The 19,140-nt window shown below is 45.7% G+C and overlaps 1 protein-coding gene across 4 annotated transcripts in view; it reads right to left on the reverse strand.

Annotated features, from left to right (window-relative positions):
* The window catches only part of LOC128699530 (uncharacterized), a 167,977-nt gene extending 162,494 nt beyond the window's left edge, over window positions 1-5,483 (reverse strand). For 2 of the 4 annotated variants that reach the window (XM_070098100.1, XM_070098097.1), the window contains exon 1: window positions 4,618-5,483. The gene's annotated coding sequence lies outside the window, so the exon portion shown is untranslated. The remainder of the gene's footprint in view (window positions 1-4,617) is intronic. The other 2 variants (XM_070098102.1, XM_070098099.1) reach the window with 1 other exon arrangement.
* Window positions 5,484-19,140: the final 13,657 nt, after the last annotated feature.

The following is a 19,140-nucleotide window of genomic DNA, read 5'->3' on the forward strand; positions in this document are numbered from 1 at the left end:
AGTGTCGTTGTCTACTGTAGTGTCGTTGTCTACTGTAGTGTCGTTGTCTACTGTAGTGTCGTTGTCTACTGTAGTGTCGTTGTCTACTGTAGTGTCGTTGTCTACTGTAGTGTCGTTGTCTACTGTAGTGTCGTTGTCTACTGTAGTGTCGTTGTTTAGCGTCGTTGTCTACTGTAGTGTCGTTGTCTACTGTAGTGTCGTTGTCTACTGTAGCGTCGTTGTCTACTGTAGTGTCGTTGTCTACTGTAGTGTCGTTGTCTAGCGTCGTTGTCTACTGTAGTGTCGTTGTCTACTGTAGTGTCGTTGTCTACTGTAGCGTCGTTGTCTACTGTAGTGTCGTTGTCTACTGTAGTGTCGTTGTCTAGCGTCGTTGTCTACTGTAGTGTCGTTGTCTACTGTAGTGTCGTTGTCTAGTGTCGTTGTCTACTGTAGTGTCGTTGTCTACTGTAGTGTCGTTGTCTACTGTAGTGTCGTTGTCTACTGAAGTGTCGTTGTCTACTGTAGTGTCGTTGTCTACTGTAGTGTCGTTGTCTACTGTAGCGTCGTTGTCTACTGTAGTGTCGTTGTCTACTGTAGTGTCGTTGTCTACTGTAGTGTCGTTGTCTACTGTAGCGTCGTTGTCTACTGTAGTGTCGTTGTCTACTGTAGCGTCGTTGTCTACTGTAGTGTCGTTGTCTACTGTAGTGTCGTTGTCTACTGTAGCGTCGTTGTCTACTGTAGTGTCGTTGTCTACTGTAGTGTCGTTGTCTAGCGTCGTTGTCTACTGTAGTGTCGTTGTCTACTGTAGTGTCGTTGTCTAGCGTCGTTGTCTACTGTAGTGTCGTTGTCTACTGTAGTGTCGTTGTCTACTGTAGCGTCGTTGTCTACTGTAGTGTCGTTGTCTACTGTAGAGTCGTTGTCTAGCGTCGTTGTCTACTGTAGTGTCGTTGTCTACTGTAGTGTCGTTGTCTAGTGTCGTTGTCTACTGTAGTGTCGTTGTCTACTGTAGTGTCGTTGTCTACTGTAGTGTCGTTGTCTACTGTAGTGTCGTTGTCTACTGTAGTGTCGTTGTCTAGTGTCGTTGTCTACTGTAGTGTCGTTGTCTAGTGTCGTTGTCTACTGTAGTGTCGTTGTCTACTGTAGTGTCGTTATCTACTGTAGTGTCGTTGTCTACTGTAGCGTCATTGTCTACTGTAGTGTCGTTGTCTAGCGTCGTTGTCTACTGTAGTGTCGTTGTCTAGCGTCGTTGTCTACTGTAGTGTCGTTGTCTACTGTAGTGTCGTTGTCTACTGTAGTGTCGTTGTCTAGCGTCGTTGTCTACTGTAGTGTCGTTGTCTACTGTAGTGTCGTTGTCTACTGTAGTGTCGTTGTCTACTGTAGTGTCGTTGTCTACTGTAGTGTCGTTGTCTACTGTAGTGTCGTTGTCTACTGTAGTGTCGTTGTCTACTGTAGTGTCGTTGTCTAGCGTCGTTGTCTACTGTAGTGTCGTTGTCTAATGTAGCGTCGTTGTCTACTGTAGTGTCGTTGTCTACTGTAGCGTCGTTGTCTACTGTAGTGTAGTTGTCTAGCGTCGTTGTCTACTGTAGTGTCGTTGTCTACCGTAGTGTCGTTGTCTAATGTAGCGTCGTTGTCTACTGCAGTGTCGTTGTCTACTGTAGCGTCGTTGTCTACTGTAGTGTCGTTGTCTACTGTAGTGTCGTTGTCTACTGTAGTGTCGTTGTCTAGCATCGTTGTCTACTGTAGTGTCGTTGTCTAGCTTCGTTGTCTACTGTAGCGTCGTTGTCTACTGTAGTGTCGTTGTCTACTGTAGTGTCGTTGTCTACTGTAGTGTCGTTGTCTAGTGTCGTTGTCTACTGTAGTGTCGTTGTCTAGCATCGTTGTCTACTGTAGTGTCGTTGTCTAGTGTCGTTGTCTACTGTAGTGTCGTTGTCTACTGTAGTGTCGTTGTCTACTGTAGTGTCGTTGTCTACTGTAGTGTCGTTGTCTAGCATCGTTGTCTACTGTAGTGTCGTTGTCTACTGTAGTGTCGTTGTCTACTGTAGTGTCGTTGTCTAGCATCGTTGTCTACTGTAGTGTCGTTGTCTAGTGTCGTTGTCTACTGTAGTGTCGTTGTCTACTGTAGTGTCGTTGTCTACTGTAGTGTCGTTGTCTACTGTAGTGTCGTTGTCTAGCATCGTTGTCTACTGTAGTGTCGTTGTCTACTGTAGTGTCGTTGTCTACTGTAGTGTCGTTGTCTAGCATCGTTGTCTACTGTAGTGTCGTTGTCTAGCATCGTTGTCTACTGTAGTGTCGTTGTCTACTGTAGTGTCGTTGTCTACTGTAGTGTCGTTGTCTAGCATCGTTGTCTACTGTAGTGTCGTTGTCTAGCATCGTTGTCTACTGTAGCGTCGTTGTCACCGTCTTCCTTGAGGTTTGATGGTCTGGCTGACCTTGAAGGTGAGATGTTTAGTCTACCTTGCCAGGTGTTAAACTTTATGTAAGGTCATTAACCTGCACACCCACACCTCCCCCTTCCCTCCTCACACACACCCACTCCATCACGCCCACGCTTAATCCACACTGCTATCACGCCCACTCTGTCAATCATCACACTAACTCATCATCACACAGTCACCACCAGCATCACATCCACACCAGCACAGTCACCACCAGCATCACATCCACACCAGCACAGTCACCACCAGCATCACATCCACACCAGCACAGTCACCACCAGCATCACATCCACACCAGCACAGTCACCACCAGCATCACATCCACACCAGCACAGTCACCACCAGCATCACATCCACACCAGCACAGTCACCACCAGCATCACATCCACACCAGCACAGTCATCACCAGCATCACATCCACACCAGCACAGTCACCACCAGCATCACATCCACACCAGCACAGTCACCACCAGCATCACATCCACACCAGCACAGTCACCACCAGCATCACATCCACACCAGCACAGTCACCACCAGCATCACATCCACACCAGCATCACATCCACACCAGCACAGTCACCACCAGCATCACATCCACACCAGCACAGTCACCACCAGCATCACATCCACACCAGCACAGTCACCACCAGCATCACATCCACACCAGCATCACATCCACACCAGCACAGTCACCACCAGCATCACATCCACACCAGCACAGTCATCACCAGCATCACATCCACACCAGGTACACAATAAACTAGCCAATACCATCCACAGGATGGATATGAGGTACACAATAAACTAGCCACTACCATCTACAGGATGGAATGAGGTACACAATAAACTAGCCACTACCATCCACACGATGGATATGAGGTACACAATAAACTAGCCATTACCATCCACACGATGGATATGAGGTACACAATAAACTAGCCACTACCATCCACAGGATGGATAGGAGGCACACAATAAACTAGCCACTACCATCCACAGGATGGATATGAGGCACACAATAAACTAGCCATTTTGGTGGCAAGATCCATTATAATTTAAACCCAGAAGAGGAAGTGGCGAATATTTACAAGTCTTCAGTCTGACATACTTCCTTACACGAACAAGAGGTACAACGAATAGAGAGAAAAAAAAACTTTAGTGTGGGGCATTTAGTGCAGGAAATGTTAAAGATTCCAGGAGTGAGCCAAGAGGTTTCCAATACTCTCTCTCAAGAATAAGAGGAATTACCAACAGCCTCGTGTCTTGAAGTGTAGAGATGACACACTGTTATAACTGTGTGTTGCAAGGACTTGGTTTATTTGTTTAAAATACCAACTAGGACCAGAAGGCGTGGTATGAGACCAGACCTCCAGGGGTCGGTGATCCCAGGAAACACTAGCTCATCAAGGTAAAACCTCCACCACTGTCTCCAATCTCAGGTAGTACCTCCATCACTTTCTCCAACCTCAGCTAGCACCTCCGCCATTGTCTCCAACCTCAGCTAGCACCCTCCACCACTGTCTCCAGTCTCAGGTAGCACCGCCATCACTGTCTCCAATCTCAGCTAGCATCTCCATCACTGTCTCAAACTTCAGCTAGCATCTCCACCACTGTCTCCAACCTTAGCTAGCACCTCCACCACTGTCTCCAACCTCAGCTAGCACCTCCACCACTGTCTCCAACCTCAGCTAGCACCTCCACCACTGTCTCCAACCTCAGCTAGCACCTCCAGTACCGTCAGCATCACAAAAACTAGTAACTATCCTCTGGACACTCACTCGCCATCCCTAGCCTCGTCTTCTCCACCCCCCATTACCATCGTTTCCACAATTACCATCGTCATCAACACCATCACCCGTAGAGTGGAGAGAGAAAAGAAGAGAGGGAGGGAGGGGAGACATGTTGTTGTCACAACTGTACACAAACATGGCTCTGTCTCCTACTGAGGCTACTAACTCTGGCATAACTCCTCCACCACACTGGCAGCCTTAGTTCTATTATCATACCTCATTACATCCATTTAGTTGTATATTCTCACGTATATCCTAAGTTAAAGGAGGGGGAGGAGGGAGTCTTCGCAAGGAGCATTTTGGGAGTTCAGATAATCCCTTCCCGTTTCTCACTCCCTAATCTCCTGCAAGACTCACCCCTCCTCTCCGATCCCTTCCGTCATAGGCAATTCAGAATACTCAGTACTACTTACAGTCATAATCAAGTCGTTCACTTCGTCCAGCAGTCTGGCAGGTTGTAGGTCTTCCTCCTTCAGTCTCCTGACGATGCAGGCTGGAACGAGGATGAGAGGAGGAGGAGGAAGAGGAATAAGACAGGAGAATATATGCCTCCTTGCAGTCCTGGCTTTGTGTATTGCGGTACTCCACACAAGAGCGTCTGTGACTGTCTTAGAGTACCAGCCACCTGTTGTACACTCCACTCTCATAGGTCTGAGGAACGTTTCTCGCAGCGGAATGTTCCTTGTAAATGTTTTGACACTCGCAGTCAACAAGTGAGTCTCGTCTTTCACTCACTGAGCATCAGACCAGGTCTTGACCGACTGAGAGAGGCGCAAGGAGGGCCAACCTTCCCTCCTGCAGTAGACTGAAGGAAGGCCAACCTTCCCTCCTGCAATAGGCACAAGAAGGTCCAACCTCCCTCCTGCAGTAGACACAGGGACGTCCGCGGTTCAGACTGCTTCAGTAACGTTTCTACACAAATGTTTAATCAACAGATACGTCCTTCTGTTGATCACTCGCTGACCGACCGACCGACCGACTGACCGACCGATCGACCGACCGACCGACCGACGTAACACACAGCACAAACGAACACAGGCAACAGCAGACAACGGTAACCTCCCTCCTGGGCTCTCACTGCTGAAGTTTTTGATGACGCCTTGGGTGCAACAGTCGTGACTCTGAGAGAGGGCACACACCGCCTCTGGGAGTGAGCTACTGGCACTGGGCCTGGCACTAGGGCGGCACTCCCGGCTCTCCCTGGCAGCAAGAACCACTACTGGCACGGGGAGTATGTAGGTAAGTAGGCCCTAAGTCTTGCCGCACCAACAACATCTCGAGGCGCTGAAGGAACAGGAAGAGAACTTCAGGGAGATGGACAGTGCCACTAGAAGATAAAGTGGACGTGAGATAATGACAGCAGCAGCAGCAACAACAACAGTAGCAGCAACAGTAGCAGCAGCAGCAGAAATAATAGTAGTAACAGTAGTAGTAGTAATAATAATAGTAGTAGTAGTAGTAGCAGTAATAGTTGTTGCTGTCAGCGTAAGCACAAAAAACAACAGAATTATAAAGATCACAATGGGTCTTTGTCAGACCTACTGGACATTATTATATGTTCAGAAATATGAGCCATTCCACAGGTCTCATTATCTTCACGATATCTTCACAGTACAGTATGACGATACAGTATCAAGAAAATCTAGGTAGATTAAAGCCACCTGAAACACTGGTCATTACTGCGACACAAAACATGGATACAACCTCAAGCACTGTAGACATCGTTAACAATGATATGGTTTAGCATATTCTGTAAGGTGTGCGTGGAGATGTTTCTGTTAGGTTGGTTGTTTAGACAATCTGAGTTATAATGTTCCGGTGTATGATGTTGAGAGATACTGCTGTAACAACAGTACTGCCAGAGATACTGCTGTAACAACAGTACTGCCAGAGATACTGCTGTAACAACAGTACTGAAAGAGATACTGCAGTAACAACAGTACTGCCAGAGATACTGCAGTAACAACAGTACTGCCAGAGATACTGCAGTAACAACAGTACTGCCAGAGATACTGCTGTATCAACAGTACTGCCAGAGATACTGCAGTAACAACAGTACTGCCAGAGATACTGCAGTAACAACAGTACTGCCAGAGATACTGCAGTAACAACAGTACTGCCAGAGATACTGCAGTAACAACAGTACTGCCAGAGATACTGCAGTAACAACAGTACTGCCAGAGATACTGCAGTAACAACAGTACTGCCAGAGATACTGCAGTAACAACAGTACTGCCAGAGATACTGCTGTATCAACAGTACTGCCAGAGATACTGCAGTAACAACAGTACTGCCAGAGATACTTCAGTAACAACAGTACTGCCAGAGATACTGCAGTAACAACAGTACTGCCAGAGATACTGCTGTAACAACAGTACTGCCAGAGATACTGCAGTAACAACAGTACTGCCAGAGATACTGCAGTATCAACAGTACTGCCACAGATACTGCAGTATCAACAGTACTGCTAGAGATACTGCAGTAACAACAGTACTGCCAGAGATACTGCAGTATCAACAGTACTGCCAGAGATACTGCAGTAACAACAGTACTGCCAGAGATACTGCAGTAACAACAGTACTGCCAGAGATACTGCAGTATCAACAGTACTGCTAGAGATACTGCAGTATCAACAGTACTGCCAGAGATACTGCAGTAACAACAGTACTGCCAGAGATACTGCAGTATCAACAGTACTGCCAGAGATACTGCAGTAACAACAGTACTGCCAGAGATACTGCAGTAACAACAGTACTGCCAGAGATACTGCAGTAACAACAGTACTGCCAGAGATACTGCAGTAACAACAGTACTGCCAGAGATACTGCAGTAACAACAGTACTGCCAGAGATACTGCAGTATCAACAGTACTGCCAGAGATACTGCTGTATCAACAGTACTGCCAGAGATACTGCTGTAACAACAGTACTGCCAGAGATACTGCAGTAACAACAGTACTGCCAGAGATACTGCAGTAACAACAGTACTGCCAGAGATACTGCAGTAACAACAGTACTGCCAGAGATACTGCAGTAACAACAGTACTGCCAGAGATACTGCAGTATCAACAGTACTGCCAGAGATACTGCTGTAACAACAGTACTGCCAGAGATACTGCTGTAACAACAGTACTGCCAGAGATACTGCTGTAACAACAGTACTGCCAGAGATACTGCAGTAACAACAGTACTGCCAGAGATACTGCAGTAACAACAGTACTGCCAGAGATACTGCTGTAACAACAGTAACAACAGTACTGCCAGAGATACTGCAGTATCAACAGTACTGCCAGAGATACTGCAGTATCAACAGTACTGCCAGAGATACTGCAGTATCAACAGTACTGCCAGAGATACTGCAGTAACAACAGTACTGCCAGAGATACTGCAGTATCAACAGTACTGCCAGAGATACTACAGTAACAACAGTACTGCCAGAGATACTGCAGTAACAACAGTACTGCCAGAGATACTGCAGTAACAACAGTACTGCCAGAGATACTGCTGTATCAACAGTACTGCCAGAGATACTGCAGTAACAACAGTACTGCCAGAGATACTGCAGTAACAACAGTACTGCCAGAGATACTGCAGTAACAACAGTACTGCCAGAGATACTGCAGTATCAACAGTACTGCCAGAGATACTGCAGTAACAACAGTACTGCCAGAGATACTGCTGTATCAACAGTACTGCCAGAGATACTGCAGTAACAACAGTACTGCCAGAGATACTGCAGTAACAACAGTACTGCCAGAGATACTACAGTATCAACAGTACTGCCAGAGATACTACAGTAACAACAGTACTGCCAGAGATACTACAGTAACAACAGTACTGCCAGAGATACTGCAGTAACAACAGTACTGCCAGAGATACTGCAGTAACAACAGTACTGCCAGAGATACTGCAGTAACAACAGTACTGCCAGAGATACTGCAGTAACAACAGTACTGCCAGAGATACTGCAGTAACAACAGTACTGCCAGAGATACTGCTGTAACAACAGTACTGCCAGAGATACTGCAGTAACAACAGTACTGCCAGAGATACTGCAGTAACAACAGTACTGCCAGAGATACTGCAGTATCAACAGTACTGCCAGAGATACTGCAGTAACAACAGTACTGCCAGAGATACTGCAGTAACAACAGTACTGCCAGAGATACTGCAGTAACAACAGTACTGCCAGAGATACTGCAGTAACAACAGTACTGCCAGAGATACTTCAGTAACAACAGTACTGCCAGAGATACTGCAGTAACAACAGTACTGCCAGTACTGCCTGCCAGAGATACTGCAGTAACAACAGTACTGCCAGAGATACTGCAGTATCAACAGATACTGCAGTAACAACAGTACTGCCAGAGATACTGCAGTAACATAACTGCAGTAACAACAATTGCTGCCGGAGATGCTGCGAAGTAACAGCAATTGCCAGGAATAGCCGGTACAACGTACTGATACTGCAGTAACAACAGTACTGCCAGAGATACTGCAGTATCAACAGTACTGCCAGAGATACTGCAGTACAACGTACTGCCAGATGCGGTAATAGTTGCTCTGCCAGGATACTGCAGTAACAACGGTACTGCCAGGAGATGCGGTAACACAGTGCTGCCAGAATGCTGTAACAACAGTACTGCCAGAGATTACTGCAAGTAACAACAGTACTGCCAGAGATACTGCAGTATCAACAGTACTGCCAGAGATACTGCAGTATCAACAGTACTGCCAGAGATACTGCAGTAACAACAGTACTGCCAGAGGATGTCGGTAACAGTACGGAGATACTGCTGTAACGCAGTGCTGCCAGGAGATGCGCAAGTAACAACAATTGCTGCCAGAGATACTGCAGTAACAGTACAGAATGCTGCGGTACAACGGTTACTAGAATACTGCAGTAACAACAGTACTGCTAGAGACTGCCAGAGATACTGCAGTATCAACAGTACTGCCAGAGATACTGCTGTAACAACAGTACTGCCAGAGATACTGCAGTAACAACAGTACTGCCAGAGATACTGCTGTAACAACAGTCAACAGTACTGCCAGAGATACTGCAGTATCAACAGTACTGCCAGAGATACTGCAGTAACAACAGTACTGCCAGAGATACTGCAGTATCAGTATCAACAGTACTGCCAGAGATACTGCTGTAACAACAGTACTGCCAGAGATACTGCAGTAACAACAGTACTGCCAGAGATACTGCCTGTACTGCCAGAGATACTGCAACAGTACTGCCAGAGAGATACTACAGTAACAACAGTACTGCCAGAGATACTGCTGTAACAACAGTACTGCCAGAGATACTGCAGTAACAACAGTACTGCCAGAGATACTGCAGTAACAACAGTACTGCCAGAGATACTGCAGTAACAACAGTACTGCCAGAGATACTGCTGTAACAACAGTACTGCCAGAGATACTACAGTATCAACAGTACTGCCAGAGATACTGCAGTAACAACAGTACTGCCAGAGATACTGCTGTATCAACAGTACTGCCAGAGATACTGCAGTAACAACAGTACTGCCAGAGATACTTCAGTAACAACAGTACTGCCAGAGATACTGCTGTAACAACAGTACTGCCAGAATGCTGGGCAGTAACAACGTACGGAGATACTGCAGTATTCAACAATGCTGCCAGGAATGCTGCAGTATCAAGAATGCTAGAGATGCTGCAGTAACAACGGTACTGCCGGAATGCCAGTAATTGGCTGCGAGATACTGCATAACAAGGTGCTGCCAGGAGATGCGGTACAACAGCAGTGCCAGAGAATAACTGTAAACAACGTACTGCCAGAGATACTACAGTATCAACAGTACTGCCAGAGATACTGCAGTAACAACAGTACTGCCAGAGATACTACAGTAACAACAGTACTGCCAGAGATACTGCAGTAACAACAGTACTGCCAGAGATACTGCAGTAACAACAGTACTGCCAGAGATACTGCTGTAACAACAGTACTGCCAGAGATACTACAGTATCAACAGTACTGCCAGAGATACTGCAGTAACAGATATGCGGTATCAACAGTACTGCCAGAGATACTGCAGTATCAACAGTACTGCCAGAGATACTGCAGTAACAACAGTACTGCAGAGATACTTCAGTAACAACAGTACTGCCAGAGATACTGCAGTAACAACAGTACTGCCAGATACTGCAGTAACAACAGTACTGCCAGAGATACTGCTGTATCAACAGTACTGCCAGAGATACTGCAGTAACAACAGTACTGCCAGAGATACTGCAGTAACAACCGTAGCAGATACTGCGTACAAGTAGAGATACTGCAGTAACAACAGTACTGCCAGAGATACTACAGTAACAACAGTACTGCCAGAGATACTGCTGTAACAAACGAATACTGCCAGAATAACTGCAGTGCTCAAATTGCCAGAGATACTGTAATCAACAAGTGCTGCCTAGAGATACTGCGGTATGCAGTACTGCCAGAGATACTACAGTAACAACAGTACTGCCAGAGATACTGCTGTAACAACAGTACTGCCAGAGATACTACAGTATCAACAGTACTGCCAGAGATACTGCAGTAACAACAGTACTGCCAGAGATACTGCAGTAACAACAGTACTGCCAGAGATACTACAGTAACAACAGTACTGCCAGAGATACTGCAGTAACAACAGCGCCAGGGATCACTGCTGTAACAGTACAACCAGATGCTACAGTAACAACGGTACTGCCAAGATTACTGCATCACGGTACGAGAATACTGCAGTATCAAGTACTGCAGGAATACTGCTGTAATGTGGTACTGCCAGAGATACTACTGTAACAACAGTACTGCCAGAGATACTGCAGTAACAACAGTACTGCCAGAGATACTGCAGTAACAACAGTACTGCCAGAGATACTGCAGTAACAACAGTACTGCCAGAGATACTGCAGTAACAACAGTACTGCCAGAGATACTGCAGTAACAACAGTACTGCCAGAGATACTGCAGTAACAACAGTACTGCCAGAGATACTGCAGTAACAACAGTACTGCCAGAGATACTGCAGTAACAACAGTACTGCCAGGAGATGCTGCGGTATCACGGTACTGCCAGATGCTGCAGTACAAGGTGCTGAGATGCTGCAGTAACAGCAGTGCTGCCAGAGATGCTAACGGTAACAACAGTGCTGCCAGAGTGCTGCGGTAACAACAAGTGGGCTGCCGGAGATGCTGCTAGTAACAACGGTGCTGCCAGGATACTGCGGTAACAGCGGTACTGCCAAGGATGCTGCTGTAACAACGGTTGCTGCCAGGATACTGCGGTAACAGTGCGCCGGAGATACTGCAGTAACAACAGTACTGCCAGAGATACTGCAGTAACAACAGTACTGCCAGAGATACTGCAGTAACAACAGTACTGCCAGAGATACTGCAGTATCAACAGTACTGCCAGAGATACTGCAGTATCAACAGTACTGCCAGAGATACTGCAGTAACAACAGTACTGCCAGAGATACTGCAGTAACAACAGTACTGCCAGAGATACTGCAGTAACAACAGTGCTGCCAGAGATACTGCAGTAACAACAGTACTGCCAGAGATACTGCAGTAACAACAGTACTGCCAGAGATACTGCAGTATCAACAGTACTGCCAGAGATACTGCAGTATCAACAGTACTGCCAGAGATACTGCTGTAACAACAGTACTGCCAGAGATACTGCAGTAACAACAGTACTGCCAGAGATATGCAGTAAACAACAGTACTGCCAGAGATACTGCAGTATCAACAGTACTGCCAGAGATACAGTACTGCCAGAGATACTGCAGTAACAACAGTACTGCCAGAGATACTGCAGTAACAACAGTACTGCCAGAGATACTGCAGTAACAACAGTACTGCCAGAGATACTGCAGTAACAACAGTACTGCCAGAGATACTGCAGTAACAACAGTACTGCCAGAGATACTGCAGTAACAACAGTACTGCTAGAGATACTGCAGTAACAACAGTACTGCCAGAGATACTGCAGTAACAACAGTACTGCCAGAGATACTGCAGTAACAACAGTACTGCCAGAGATACTGCAGTATCAACAGATACTGCAGTAACAACAGTACTGCCAGAGATACTGCAGTAACAACAGTACTGCCAGAGATACTGCAGTAACAACAGTACTGCCAGAGATACTGCAGTAACAACAGTACTGCCAGAGATACTGCAGTAACAACAGTACTGCCAGAGATACTGCAGTAACAACAGTACTGCCAGAGATACTGCAGTAACAACAGTACTGCCAGAGATACTGCAGTAACAACAGTACTGCCAGAGATACTGCAGTAACAACAGTACTGCCAGAGATACTGCAGTAACAACAGTACTGCCAGAGATACTGCAGTAACAACAGTACTGCCAGAGATACTGCAGTAACAACAGTACTGCCAGAGATACTGCAGTAACAACAGTACTGCCAGAGATACTGCAGTAACAACAGTACTGCCAGAGATACTGCAGTATCAACAGTACTGCCAGAGATACTGCTGTAACAACAGTACTGCCAGAGATACTGCAGTAACAACAGTACTGCCAGAGATACTGCAGTAACAACAGTACTGCCAGAGATACTGCAGTAACAACAGTACTGCCAGAGATACTGCAGTAACAACAGTACTGCCAGAGATACTGCAGTATCAACAGTACTGCCAGAGATACTGCAGTAACAACAGTACTGCCAGAGATACTGCAGTAACAACAGTACTGCCAGAGATACTGCAGTAACAACAGTACTGCCAGAGATACTGCAGTAACAACAGTACTGCCAGAGATACTGCAGTAACAACAGTACAACAGTACTGCCAGAGATACTGCAGTAACAACAGTACTGCCAGAGATACTGCTGTATCAACAGTACTGCCAGAGATACTGCAGTAACAACAGTACTGCCAGAGATACTGCAGTAACAACAGTACTGCCAGAGATACTGCAGTAACAACAGTACTGCCAGAGATACTGCAGTATCAACAGTACTGCCAGAGATACTGCAGTAACAACAGTACTGCCAGAGATACTGCTGTATCAACAGTACTGCCAGAGATACTGCAGTATCAACAGTACTGCCAGAGATACTGCAGTAACAACAGTACTGCCAGAGATACTGCTGTATCAACAGTACTGCCAGAGATACTGCAGTAACAACAGTACTGCCAGAGATACTGCAGTAACAACAGTACTGCCAGAGATACTGCAGTAACAACAGTACTGCCAGAGATACTGCTGTAACAACAGTACTGCCAGAGATACTGCAGTAACAACAGTACTGCCAGAGATACTGCAGTAACAACAGTACTGCCAGAGATACTGCTGTAACAACAGTACTGCCAGAGATACTGCAGTAACAACAGTACTGCCAGAGATACTGCTGTAACAACAGTACTGCCAGAGATACTGCAGTAACAACAGTACTGCCAGAGATACTGCAGTAACAACAGTACTGCCAGAGATACTGCAGTAACAACAGTACTGCCAGAGATACTGCAGTAACAACAGTACTGCCAGAGATACTGCAGTAACAACAGTACTGCCAGAGATACTGCAGTAACAACAGTACTGCCAGAGATACTGCAGTAACAACAGTACTGCCAGAGATACTGCAGTAACAACAGTACTGCCAGAGATACTGCAGTAACAACAGTGCTGCCAGAGATACTGCAGTAACAACAGTACTGCCAGAGATACTGCAGTAACAACAGTACTGCCAGAGATACTGCTGTACTGCCAGAGATACAACAGTACTGCCAGAGATACTGCTGTAACAACAGTACTGCCAGAGATACTGCAGTAACAACAGTACTGCCAGAGATACTGCAGTATCAACAGTACTGCCAGAGATACTGCAGTATCAACAGTACTGCCAGAGATACTGCAGTAACAACAGTACTGCCAGAGATACTGCAGTAACAACAGTACTGCCAGAGATACTGCAGTAACAACAGTACTGCCAGAGATACTGCAGTAACAACAGTACTGCCAGAGATACTGCAGTAACAACAGTACTGCCAGAGATACTGCAGTAACAACAGTACTGCCAGAGATACTGCAGTAACAACAGTACTGCCAGAGATACTGCAGTATCAACAGTACTGCCAGAGATACTGCAGTAACAACAGTACTGCCAGAGATACTGCAGTAACAACAGTACTGCCAGAGATACTGCAGTAACAACAGTACTGCCAGAGATACTGCAGTATCAACAGACTGCCAGAGATACTGCAGTATCAACAGTACTGCCAGAGATACTGCAGTACAACAGTACTGCCAGAGATACTGCAGTATCAACAGTACTGCCAGAGATACTGCTGTAACAACAGTACTGCCAGAGATACTGCAGTAACAACAGTACTGCCAGAGATACTGCAGTATCAACAGTACTGCCAGAGATACTGCAGTAACAACAGTACTGCCAGAGATACTGCAGTAACAACAGTACTGCCAGAGATACTGCAGTAACAACAGTACTGCCAGAGATACTGCAGTAACAACAGTACTGCCAGAGATACTGCAGTATCAACAGTACTGCCAGAGATACTGCAGTATCAACAGTACTGCCAGAGATACTGCAGTATCAACAGTACTGCCAGAGATACTGCAGTAACAACAGTACTGCCAGAGATACTGCAGTAACAACAGTACTGCCAGAGATACTGCAGTATCAACAGATACTGCAGTAACAACAGTACTGCCAGAGATACTGCAGTAACAACAGTACTGCCAGAGATACTGCAGTATCAACAGATACTGCAGTAACAACAGTACTGCCAGAGATACTGCAGTAACAACAGTACTGCCAGAGATACTGCTGTAACAGTACTGCCAGAGATACTGCAGTATCAACTGCAGTACTGCCAGAGATACTGCAGTAACAACAGTACTGCCAGAGATACTGCAGTATCAACAGTACTGCCAGAGATACTGCAGTATCAACAGTACTGCCAGAGATACTGCAGTAACAACAGTACTGCCAGAGATACTGCAGTATCAACAGTACTGCCAGAGATACTGCAGTAACAACAGTACTGCCAGAGATACTGCAGTAACAACAGTACTGCCAGAGATACTGCAGTATCAACAGTACTGCCAGAGATACTGCAGTAACAACAGTACTGCTAGAGATACTGCAGTAACAACAGAACTGCCAGAGATACTGCTGTATCAACAGTACTGCCAGAGATACTGCTGTATCAACAGTACTGCCAGAGATACTGCAGTATCAACAGTACTGCCAGAGATACTGCAGTATCAACAGTACTGCCAGAGATACTGCAGTAACAACAGTACTGCCAGAGATACTGCAGTAACAACAGTACTGCCAGAGATACTGCTGTAACAACAGTACTGCCAGAGATACTGCAGTATCAACAGTACTGCCAGAGATACTGCAGTAACAACAGTACTGCCAGAGATACTGCAGTATCAACAGTACTGCAACAGTACTGCCAGAGATACTGCAGTATCAACAGTACTGCCAGAGATACTGCAGTAACAACAGTACTGCCAGAGATACTGCAGTAACAACAGTACTGCCAGAGATACTGCAGTATCAACAGTACTGCCAGAGATACTGCAGTAACAACAGTACTGCCAGAGATACTGCAGTATCAACAGTACTGCCAGAGATACTGCAGTATCAACAGTACTGCCAGAGATACTGCAGTATCAACAGTACTGCCAGAGATACTGCAGTATCAACAGTACTGCCAGAGATACTGCAGTAACAACAGTACTGCCAGAGATACTGCTGTATCAACAGTACTGCCAGAGATACTGCAGTATCAACAGTACTGCCAGAGATACTGCAGTAACAACAGTACAGAGATACTGCTGTACTGCCAGAGATACTGCAGTATCAACAGTACTGCCAGAGATACTGCAGTATCAACAGTACTGCCAGAGATACTGCAGTAACAACAGTACTGCCAGAGATACTGCAGTAACAACAGTACTGCCAGAGATACTGCAGTATCAACAGTACTGCCAGAGATACTGCAGTAACAACAGTACTGCCAGAGATACTGCTGTAACAACAGTACTGCCAGAGATACTGCAGTAACAACAGTACTGCCAGAGATACTGCAGTAACAACAGTACTGCCAGAGATACTGCTGTATCAACAGTACTGCCAGAGATACTGCAGTATCAACAGTACTGCCAGAGATACTGCAGTAACAACAGTACTGCCAGAGATACTGCTGTAACAACAGTACTGCCAGAGATACTGCAGTATCAACAGTACTGCCAGAGATACTGCAGTATCAACAGTACTGCCAGAGATACTGCTGTAACAGTACAACAGTACTGCCAGAGATACTGCAGTATCAACAGTACTGCCAGAGATACTGCAGTATCAACAGTACTGCCAGAGATACTGCTGTACTGCCAGAGATACTGCAGTATCAACAGTACTGCCAGAGATACTGCAGTAACAACAGTACTGCCAGAGATACTGCAGTAACTGCAACAGTACTGCCAGAGATACTGCAGTAACAACAGTACTGCCAGAGATACTGCTGTAACAACAGTACTGCCAGAGATACTGCAGTAACAACAGTACTGCCAGAGATACTGCAGTAACAACAGTACTGCCAGAGATACTGCAGTAACAACAGTACTGCCAGAGATACTGCAGTAACAACAGTACTGCCAGAGATACTGCAGTAACAACAGTACTGCCAGAGATACTGCAGTAACAACAGTACTGCCAGAGATACTGCAGTAACAACAGTACTGCCAGAGATACTGCAGTAACAACAGTACTGCCAGAGATACTGCAGTAACAACAGTACTGCCAGAGATACTGCAGTAACAACAGTACTGCCAGAGATACTGCAGTAACAACAGTACTGCCAGAGATACTGCAGTAACAACAGTACTGCCAGAGATACTGCAGTATCAACAGTACTGCCAGAGATACTGCAGTAACAACAGTACTGCCAGAGATACTGCAGTAACAACAGTACTGCCAGAGATACTGCAGTAACAACAGTACTGCCAGAGATACTGCAGTAACAACAGTACTGCCAGAGATACTGCAGTAGTACTGCCAGAGATACTGCAGTAACAACAGTACTGCCAGAGATACTGCAGTATCAACAGTACTGCCAGAGATACTGCAGTAACAACAGTACTGCCAGAGATACTGCAGTATCAACAGTACTGCCAGAGATACTGCAGTAACAACAGTACTGCCAGAGATACTGCAGTAACAACAGTACTGCCAGAGATACTGCAGTAACAACAGTACTGCCAGAGATACTGCAGTAACAACAGTACTGCCAGAGATACTGCAGTAACAACAGTACTGCCAGAGATACTGCAGTAACAACAGTACTGCCAGAGATACTGCAGTAACAACAGTACTGCCAGAGATACTGCAGTAACAACAGTACTGCCAGAGATACTGCTGTAACAACAGTACTGCCAGAGATACTGCAGTACTGCAACAGTACTGCCAGAGATACTGCACAACAGTACTGCCAGAGATACTGCAGTAACAACAGTACTGCCAGAGATACTGCAGTAACAACAGTACTGCCAGAGATACTGCAGTAACAACAGTACTGCCAGAGATACTGCAGTAACAACAGTACTGCCAGAGATACTGCAGTAACAACAGTACTGCCAGAGATACTGCAGTAACAACAGTACTGCCAGAGATACTGCAGTAACAACAGTACTGCCAGAGATACTGCAGTAACAACAGTACTGCCAGAGATACTGCAGTAACAACAGTACTGCCAGAGATACTGCAGTAACAACAGTACTGCCAGAGATACTGCAGTAACAACAGTACTGCCAGAGATACTGCAGTAACAACAGTACTGCCAGAGATACTGCAGTAACAACAGTACTGCCAGAGATACTGCAGTAACAACAGTACTGCCAGAGATACTGCAGTAACAACAGTACTGCCAGAGATACTGCAGTAACAACAGTACTGCCAGAGATACTGCAGTAACAACAGTACTGCCAGAGATACTGCAGTAACAACAGTACTGCCAGAGATACTGCAGTAACAACAGTACTGCCAGAGATACTGCAGTAACAACAGTACTGCCAGAGATACTGCAGTAACAACAGTACTGCCAGAGATACTACAGTAACAACAGTACTGCCAGAGATACTGCTGTAACAACAGTACTGCCAGAGATACTGCTGTAACAACAGTACTGCCAGAGATACTGCAGTAACAACAGTACTGCCAGAGATACTGCTGTATCAACAGTACTGCCAGAGATACTGCAGTAACAACAGTACTGCCAGAGATACTGCAGTAACAACAGTACTGCCAGAGATACTGCAGTAACAACAGTACTGCCAGAGATACTGCAGTAACAACAGTACTGCCAGAGATACTGCTGTAACAACAGTACTGCCAGAGATACTGCAGTAACAACAGTACTGCCAGAGATACTGCTGTATCAACAGTACTGCCAGAGATACTGCAGTAACAACAGTACTGCCAGAGATACTGCAGTAACAACAGTACTGCCAGAGATACTGCTGTAACAACAGTACTGCCAGAGATACTGCAGTAACAACAGTACTGCCAGAGATACTGCTGTAACAACAGTACTGCCAGAGATACTACAGTAACAACAGTACTGCCAGAGATACTACAGTAATCTAGTGACCTTGTTCCTTCCTTGACTCACATGTTTTATCAGACAGCTATTTATTATGATTGACATTTGATGTGCTAATTCCCGTCTGTACTGTTCTACTTTCTTCAAAACCTCTCTCCCAATCTTCACTTTTTTCTATTAATGCTTCTTTTTCAACTTCTGTTAGAAGACCAATAATTATAGTCAACATTATATATTTACTGTTATCTTAGCTACGGGATGGGAACCAAACAGAGTTCAACAGTAATCCTGTTGTAACAACATGAGACTATCTCTGTCTGGC

Source organism: Cherax quadricarinatus, chromosome 61, assembly GCF_038502225.1.
Source record: "Cherax quadricarinatus isolate ZL_2023a chromosome 61, ASM3850222v1, whole genome shotgun sequence".
Taxonomy (NCBI): Eukaryota; Metazoa; Arthropoda; class Malacostraca; order Decapoda; family Parastacidae; genus Cherax; species Cherax quadricarinatus.